The following is a 9,778-nucleotide window of genomic DNA, read 5'->3' as shown; positions in this document are numbered from 1 at the left end:
TCGTCCATGTTTCACTTCCATACGTGGCTACACTCCACACAAATACTTTCAGAAACGACTTCGCGACGCTTAAATCTATACTCGATGTTAACAAATTTCTCTTCTTTAGAAACGCTTTCCTTGCCATTGCCAGTCTACATTTTATATCCTCTCTACTTCGACCATCATCAGTTATTTTGCTCCCCAAATAGCAAAACTCCTTTACCACTTTAAGTGTCTCATTTCCTAATCTAATACCCTCAACATCACCCGACTTAATTCGACTACATTTCATTATCCTCGTTTTGCTTTTGTTGATGTTCATCTTATACCCTCCTTTCAAGACACTGTCCATTCTCTTCAACTGCTCTTACAAGTCCTTTGCTGTCTCTGACAGAAGTACAATGTCATCGGCGAACCTCAAAGTTTTCATTTCTTCTCCGTGGATTTTAATACCTACTCCGAACTTTTCTTTTGTTTCCTTTATTGCTTGCTCAATATACAGATCGAATAACATCGGGGATAGGCTACAACCCTGTCTCACTCCCTTCCCAACCTTACATTTCCCTTCCTTAAATTTCAGCTAATTGGCACTAATAAACTTTTTTTTGAGGTTGAAACTATCAATGGTGTCGCGCTCATTCAGTTTAGTAGAACGATAGACAGTACTAGCTACGCTACTGTTTATAGTTTTAAAAGAAAGGAGAGCACATATCTGTTTTTCTTTTGAGAAATGTCCGTACTTCAGTCGTCAGTGTTCTCAATCCAGAGGCACGAGTGACGCTCCCTCACAGCACTACGATATCGTGAACCACCGAACACGTGTGCCCCCTTCCCACTACATTTCTGCATTGAAAACGCTGAGATATAGCCGCGGTACGAAGAAGGAAGGAAGAAGAGGAAAGATCAGCAGGTTTGTCCAAACTGTGCCCCTGGGGCGCCAGCGCCCTCGACCCCCCTCGGCCAGCGCCCCGGGCGAATTCGTGTGTTGTCGCAGTGGCCGAGCCGTGCCGCTCAGCTGGCCGTGCAGACCGCAAGCCGAGCCTCGCCATGCCGCTGTACGCAAATATTGCAACAGATAAAAATTTATTTTGCGACCACACGTCGCTGTCCTTTTCAGCGGAACTGGGGGGAAACGCATCTAAAACCAATCTTTTGTGTTAGTTTTTTATTTGAGTTTCAATCAATGGAACAATTCATTGTTAAAGTGATAAATGTGTTTTAAAAACAGGATTGTACAAAATTAATTGTATGTTCTTTTTTTTTTGGCGTGGTACGAGCAGGAAACAGGTGGGCAAAGTTTGTGCGCAAGTTACAAATGATCGTTGAGAATTGGGAAAGCAGGCAAACCCTTTGCAGCTGGGAATCTCAAATGGCTCTGACAAGGGAACCTTCCCATCGCACCCCCCTCAGATTTAGTTATAAGTTGGCACAGTTGATAGGCCTTGAAAAACTGAACACAGATCAATTGAGAAAACAAGAAGAAGTTGTGTGGAACTGTGAAAAAATAAGCAAAATATACAAACTGAGTAGTCCATGGGAAGATATGCAACATCAAAGACACTGCAAACGCACGAGTGCCGTGGTCTCGTGGTCACGTGAGCAGCTGCGGAACGGAAAGTCACCGGTTCAAATCTTCCATCGAGTGAAAATTTTAATTTTTTATTTTCAGTTTATGTGACAAACTCTTATGTTTTCATCACTTTTTTGGGAGTGATTATCACATCCACAAGGAAACCTAAATCGGGCAAGGTAGACGAATCTTTTTACCCATTCGCCAAGTGCACAAGTTAGGTGGGTCGACAACATATTCCTGTCATGTGACGCACATGCCGTCACCAGTGTCGTATAGAATATATCAGACGTGTTTTCCTGCGGAGGAATCTGTTTACCTATGACCTTGCGATCAAATGTTTTCGGTTTCCATTGGAGAGGCATGTCCTTTCGTCTACTAATCGCACGGTTTTGCGATGCGGTCGCAAAACACAGACACTAAACTTATTACAGTGAACAGAGACCTCAATGAACGAACGGAAAGATAATAACTATGCAAAAAAAAAAAAAGAAAGTAAAACTTTCACTCGAGGGAAGACTTGAACCGAGGACTTCTTGTTCTGCATCTGGTCACGCTACCACAGGACCACGGCGCTCCTAAGCTTACGTTCTCCATGATGTTGCCTATGTGGCCCATGGACTACTCAGTTTGTATATTTTACTTATTTTTTCACAGTTCCACACAACTTCTTCCTGTTTTCTCAATTGATCTGTGTTCAGTTTATCAAGGTCTATCCACTGTGCCAACTTATAACTAAATCTGAGGGGGGTGCGATGGGGAGGTTGCCTTGTGAGCACTATGGGACTTAACATCTGAGGTCATCAGTCCCGTAGAACTTAGAACCACTTAAACCTAACTAACCTAAGGACATCACACACATCCATGCCCGAGGCAGGATTCGAACCTGCGACCGGAGCGGTAGCGCAGGTCCAGACTGAAGCGCCCAGAACCGCTTGGCCACACCGGCCGGCTGCGAATCTCATCAAGGACTGCCTGGTGGACTCGGCGGCTTGTATTTGTCCACCAGACCTCACGGAAAAATTTGAAAAAATAGCTCTTTCGCCTCAAGCTGTTGCTCAGAGTCGAAGATATGGTCTCAGATGTGGAGCAGCAATTAATGGAGAGAGCGGCGAACTTCATTTCACTTTCTATCGCTCTTGACGAGTCCGCGGACGTTGCGGACATGTCTCAGCTCGTGATATTCATTCGAGGTATCGACGACAACCTGCGTGTCACCGAAGAATTTCTCGATCTTATACCATTAGAAGACACAACCACGGGTTTGGGTATATTTCTAGACGTGGGAAACGTGTTAGAGTCAACAGGTTTAAAATGGGAACGCCTGATCAGTGTAACAAGGGATGGAGCCCCTGCGCTATGAGGGATAGGCACTGGATTCCTGGGTTACGGCCGGCCGGGACACACACGTCGCCAATTTAAAAGAATTTCTGGCTGATATCGAAGCAGAATAGCCGGGCATCCCCTACCACACCGAAGTAAGATGGCTGAGCAGAGGAAAGGTTCTTCGTCGGTTTTTCTCCTTGAGGGGCGAAATAAATATCTTTTTGGATATGAAAGGACGTCCAGAAGAATTACTTTGTGATCCTAAGTGGGTGCCGAATTTGGCGTTTTTGAGTGACCTTACTGGTCATTTAAATACTTTGAACAATTCACTCCAACGCGAAAATCACTATGTAGTTGATTTAGTGCAGACGATTCAAGCTTTTTTTTTTAAAAAAAAGCGAAAAAGAACTTATTTTGTGGGAAAAACAATTGCGCGAGAAGAACTGTGAACACTTTCCTGCACTAGACAGCATTACAGAAGAATTGGATTTTTCAGATTATGTTGCAATCATTTGCGAATTAGAAGAACGGTTTGAAAACAGATTTTTGGAGACAAGTGAACTTCAATCGGCCTTAAATATATTTGTTAGCAAGTTTTCACTTCGGCAGAGGACGTCTCACAAGTGCTTCAACTAGAGCTGATTGACCTGCAGTGCGATATCCGCCTGAAGGACCGCTTTCCTATGTGTAAAACTTTGGATGACTTTTACAGCTGTCTTCCGTGAGAGAAATATCCTCTCTTGCACAAGCACGCGGCCTAAGTTCTCTCAATGTTTGGTTCCACGTATATCTGTGAGCGCTTTTTCTCTCTTTTAAAGCTTGCTAAAACTAAGAACCGTTCATTACTTGGCGATAAAAATTTCACTAATTCTTTGAGGTTATCAGTCTCAGGGAATATTGTACCAAACATTGAGAAAACCGTTTCGTCGAAAAAGAAAAAAGTGTAAAATGTTAATTGTCTTCTTTAACAATGTTGACTGTAAGAATTAAAGAGCTTTATAACCTTAAATCTATTTTTAATAAGTTTTCAAACTTGGTCGGTTAAAATTATTACGTACAAAACAGCAAACTAAGGATCCGATTTCTAAACTCTGAAAAGGGGTACAAAGAGATGTATACCGAACTATAACAAAAAATATTTACTTGTAACTGCTAACAGTAAGAATGAGACTCTATATCCCTTTCATAAAGTTATTTCTAAAATAGAATATTTGTGAATCTAGTTCATTTAAGAAACTGATATATTTTTCAGAAGACGCCTATTGTATATATGACGAGTGTGCATGTGCAGTACTAATAGAATGAATCTGTGGGTCAGAAAACAACTAAGATGTTCTTCGATTCTTCTTTTGGATATTGTTGTCTAAAGCTTTGCGTAGTAAAAAATGGTTCAAATGGCTCTGAGCACTACGGGACCTACCGTCTATGGTCATCAGTCCCCTAGAACTTAGAACTACTTAAACCTAACTAACCTAAGGACATCACACAACACCCAGTCATCACGAGGCAGAGAAAACCCCCGACCCCGTCGGGAATCGAAACCGGGAACCCGGGCGCGGGAAGCGAGAACGCTGCCGTACGACCACGAGCTGCGGACTTTGCATAGTAATTCTGCCACACGAACACTAGTTGTTACCTAAACGGTAAATGGTTTGCTCGTTTTACCGCTCATGGGCCTCTTTTACAGAGGTGCGCTTCCTCTGTTATTTTGTTTGCGTTGGATCCTTCGACCATAGATACTAGATTTATGGTCGAAGGTTGGATCTGACTGCGGGACAGTCCAGCGCAGAGCAGTGGTGTGCGGTTTCACTCGCTCCGCAGCTCTCTCTCTCTCTCTCTCTCTCTCTCTCTCTGTCCTATGGCGACACTAGCGACACACGGTCGCGGACTGAACTACACTGCCTGGCGCTCGCGGGGCGCGGGGCCGCCCGCCGTGCGCAATTCTTGCATGAGCCTGTGCTTAGTGTATTCATCTCTTGGTCTCCCTCTACGATTTTTACCCTCCACGCTGCCCTCCAACACTAAATTTGTGATCGCTTGATGACTCAGGACATGTCCTACCAACCGGTGCCTTCTTCTTGTCGTCTTCGAAGACGATGGCGAAGACGTCGTCTCCAAGTCCGTACCGCTCGATGGCTGAAGGCGAAGTCCTCTCTCTCCACAATTCTCCCGTGTCACACGCGTACGAAAACGCGGCGGAAGAATACCCCGTTTCGGCCAATGTCGAACGCTCTATCATCGCCGAAATCCCTCCAACGGCTTTTCTGAGATCTAGCCAATGATCGAGTAGGTCGTATCGCCCCTAGGCAAACGAAATTCCCGTCTTGGCCACGTGTTGCCCAGCACAGGTGGCTCCCAATGCCGGGCTACCCCCAAAAGAGCCGCATTGTCCCGCGTTTCCGGTGGCCGCTGCCTGCCGCCCACGGCGGCCCGGCGAGCTACGGCCAGCTGCAGACTTTACATTCCACAATTCCCAACTTCCGACGTTTATCACCAACGCTTTAAGTTAGTGACTTAATCATGCAGAGATGCAGGGAATACTGCTCGAGAGTGCCTCATATTTATCATAATTCAACAGAGTCATGATATGATGCCCTTAACAGTCCCTTTACTATTAATACTAATGTTCGTAAATGAAAGGGAAGCAGTGGTTGGGAAGGGAGTGAGACAGGGTTGTAGCCTGTACCCGATGTTATTCAATCTGTATATCGAGCAAGCAGTAAAGGAAACAAAAAATAAATTCAGAGTAGGTATTAAAATCCATGGAGAAGAAATAAAAACTTTGAGGTTCGCCGATGACATTGTAATTCTGTCACAGACAGCAAAGGACTTGGAAGAGCAGTTGAACCGAATGGGCAGTGACTTGAAAGGAGGGTATAAGATGAACATCAACAAAAGCAAAACGAGGATAATAGAATGTAGTCGAATTAAGTCGGGTGATGCCGAGGGAATTAGATTAGGAAACGAGATACTTAAAGTAGTAAAGGTGTTTTGCTATTTGGGGAGCAAAATAACTGATGATGGTCGAAGTAGAGAAGATATAAAATGTAGACTGGCAATGGCAAGGAAAGCATTTCTGAAGAAGAGAAATTTGTTAACATCGAGTATAGATTTAAATGGCAGGAAGTTGTTTCTGAAGGTGTTTGTATGGATTGTAGCCATGTATGGAAGTGAAACATGGACGGTAAATAGTTTGGACAGGAAGAGAATAGAAGCCTTCGAAATGTGGTGCTACAGAAGAATGCTGAAGATTAGATGGGTAGATCACATAACTAATGAGGAGGTATTGAATAGAATTGGGGAGAAGAGGAGTTTGTGGCACAACTTGACTAGAAGAAGGGATCGGTTGGTAGGACATGGTCTGAGACATCGAGGGATCACCAATTTAGTATTGGAGGGCAGCGTGGAGGGTAAAAATCGTAGAGGAAGACCAAGACATGAATACACTAAGCAGATTCAGGAGGATGTAGGCTGCAGTAGGTACTGGGAGATGAAGAAGCTTGCACAGGATAGAGTTGCATGGCGAGCTGCATCAAGCCAGTCTCAGGACTGAAGACCACAACGACAACAACAACAACAATGTTCATAAGCTAACGTGTAAGTACCCATGTCCTGGCACCTAACAATGCTTATTTCTGTAGTGTGTTTGAAACCTGTAATAGTGCTCTAAATAACAGGATTTCGTTTATAGACGATTAGATCTGTGGTGAGTTAAAAGCCAATGAGGGAAAATTACAAATATGGTTTGAGGCTTTTGTTATGGTGAATGAGAGAGTAAATGATGTTAACGATAAGACAAATATCTAGGAAATGGTTCTCTAATCTGCAAGCACTCAGCTAGGAAAAGCAGAAGGTCGTGCGACCTCTGCTGGTAAACAGCTTATGTCTATAGTAGAATCATTGAGAAGGGAAGTGAAATGTCGATTTGCACAGCAGAAATTCTTCTTGGAAAACCATTATAGGTTTTATGTGTCTACCATAGAAGATAATACGATTGCTTTTAATTGAGTTGGTGTGGTGGGCAGGCCAGTTTGAGTCCTTTGTGCTGCCACATCACAGTCATGTGATTCGTTTTACCCACTATAACAGAATCCAACACTTGTGATAGAATTAGTAGATCACCCCTTCCCGCAGTTAGGGTCGAGAGGTTATCAGCCAAGGGCAAGGCAAGAGATCGAGGATTAGATGAGCCCAGACAGTCTCAGACATAGTGTGAACTGCTCACTAAAGCTGTCAGAGCACCGCCGGCCGCGGTGGCCGTGCGGTTCTGGCGCTGCAGTCCGGAACCGCGGGACTGCTACCGTCGCTGGTTCGAATCCCGCCTCGGGCATGGGTGTGTGTTATGTCCTTACGTTAGTTAGGTTTAAGTAGTTCTAAGTTCTAGGGGACTTATGACCTAAGATGTTGAGTCTCATAGTGTTCAGAGCCATTTGTCAGAGCACCTGCCGTTTCTTATCTCGAGACTCAGTGAGAATCAGAAGTTTCCAGACAGTATACGTTATCGATAAGACAACCATGTTCCACTCAGGAATATTCATGTGCCAGAAATGGACTGGGAATGAAGAGCTTCAGTAGGTTATCTCACATACGGCTGTTCTACTGTCAGATTAAATTTCCATGATTTTTCCAGGTCTTTTCCAGAATTTTATTATATTTTTCCCAAATAGTATTTCCATGGGTTGGAACTGAATCTTGAGCATACTTTAAATATTCAATAATTTTGTCACTTAAAAAAAAAGCTGGTTTTATATGTTAAAGCAGAATTGAAAATATCTAACATACTTGGTCGAAGTGACATTTCAGCGCCGTCCTGGATTAGCCGAGCGGTCTAAGGTGCTGCAGTCATGGATTGTGTGGCTGGTCCCGGCGGAGGTTCGAGTCCTCCCTGGGGCATGGGTGTGTGTGTGTTTGTCCTTAGGATAATTTAGGTTAAGTAGTGTGCAAGCTTAGGGACTGATGACCTTAGCAGTTAAGTACCATAAGATTTCACACATTTTGACATTTCAGCATACCACCAATTGGTAAAGTGAAAGATGTGTGCTTATTACTTAGGTAATTAATCACGAAAATGGCATGGTTAATCTTAGAGAGATAACCATTAAAAACACTGAAATCGTGTACTACATTTTAATAAAAGTTATACTAAACCTTGGTTAAAGAAGCATTAATGAATATTACTGCCATGTTTTAAGTGTAACAAAATAATTGAAATTCAAAACTTATCTTTCAACATACGATGGAAAGAAAATAGTGATGCGAAATAATGAAGCATGACTCACTAACATAGGCTTTGACAGATGGGGATATCGTGCATCTTGTGACGTCATTTGGTTAAAAACGGGACAGATTCTAACCGTGTTGTGGAACAAATACCTTGCTTCACATGACGTTACCTCGTTGCAAGATTCACGTATACAGAACATTTCGTCTGTGGCTCGACAAAAACTGTCCCGCAAGGGACTGGTGTAACAAGACATCGAAACCTAGCCTGAAAATTTTTTACACAGGAAGATAACAACGAAAGAAACGCACTGCCGAAATGTTAGCTGCTAAGAGGCACTGCAAGTATTTTGTACAAAATGTTGAAGTTACTCATTTTTTCCTCGCGAAGAACAGCTTATAACAACGGTTTGTACAGCTCTGCCCGCCTAGCTCGCGTCTCAGCGAATCACTCACGTAGCGCCGCATAGCGGAATTATCCGAAGTTCACAGACACCAGTTTTAAACACCTAAGGCCTGGTTTACAATGGAGCGAATGTAAGTGAACATGTGCGAATGAGCATTTGCAGAAAATTCACTACCATTCGCTTGTATATGGGTTCAAATGGTTCAAACGGCTCTGAGCACTATGGGACTTAACATCTGAGTTCATCAGTCCCCTAGAACTTAGAACTACTTAAACCTAACTAACCTAAGGACATCACACACATCCATCCCCGAGGCAGAATTCGAACCTGCGACCGTAGCGGTCGCGCGGTTCCACACTGAAGCGCCTAAAACCGCTCGGCTACAACGGCCGGCTTGTATATGGGTAGAATCGTTTATAACAGAGGAAACGGGAGAAAACACGCCGTAGCGGACATTGCCTATGAACGCTGTGTTATTAGTTTATAGTTTCTGCAGCTAACATTCGGCATTCAGTGAGGATTATTTTGCACGGCGAGCGCACTGTTCTTGACGGAGTATGCAAAATCGTGCAGCGGAGGAAGAATTTAAGTGTCTCAATTTGCATGGAAGCGTGACATGCGTGGAAATTGTGCACTTTACATGGAATTGCATCTCCATCTCTCCTTAGCACTGGTCCAAAATTTTCCTTGTATGTCGGCTGCCATTTTTCCGTGGCTTCTCAGTAGCAATGAGGGGAAATTTATAAACAGAACACTAATTACCGACGTCGAGGATTATCTCAACAGGTGACACAGCTACCGTCTCCACTACGTGTGTGAGGTCTAATGGTCATATTCTTTTTTGTTTTGCTTTCTGAAACAAAAATGGTCTTGTGGCAAAGCGCGCACTTTGTGATCCAAATGGCGTGGGATCGAATCCCGTTCAGACCACAACTTTTCCACTATGATTTTTAACTGGACATTCACTTCTCACAGATGTTGGAGTGGCCACGAAAGGCATGTGGTTCGGATTCCACGTTAAACTTCGGGTCTCGACTTTCCGATTAGGTAACTGGGGAAGGTTAGGAACATGTAAGTAGCTGCAGTGGCGTCACGTTAAAAGACCTGCAAGAGGCCTATAGGTTACACCAGATAGAATTCTCTTTTGCCCGTGCTTGCCAGCTTGTTTGCTCCGGTGAAAAACTATACATACACTTTTTTTTGATTAACTTCACATCGACGGCTCAATTCTTGTAGATGGAATTCTGATGTGCCTAGCAGAGAAAATAAAATC

Source organism: Schistocerca serialis, chromosome 11, assembly GCF_023864345.2.
Source record: "Schistocerca serialis cubense isolate TAMUIC-IGC-003099 chromosome 11, iqSchSeri2.2, whole genome shotgun sequence".
NCBI classification, from domain to species: Eukaryota; Metazoa; Arthropoda; class Insecta; order Orthoptera; family Acrididae; genus Schistocerca; species Schistocerca serialis.
Note: the sequence above shows the minus strand (reverse complement) of the source record.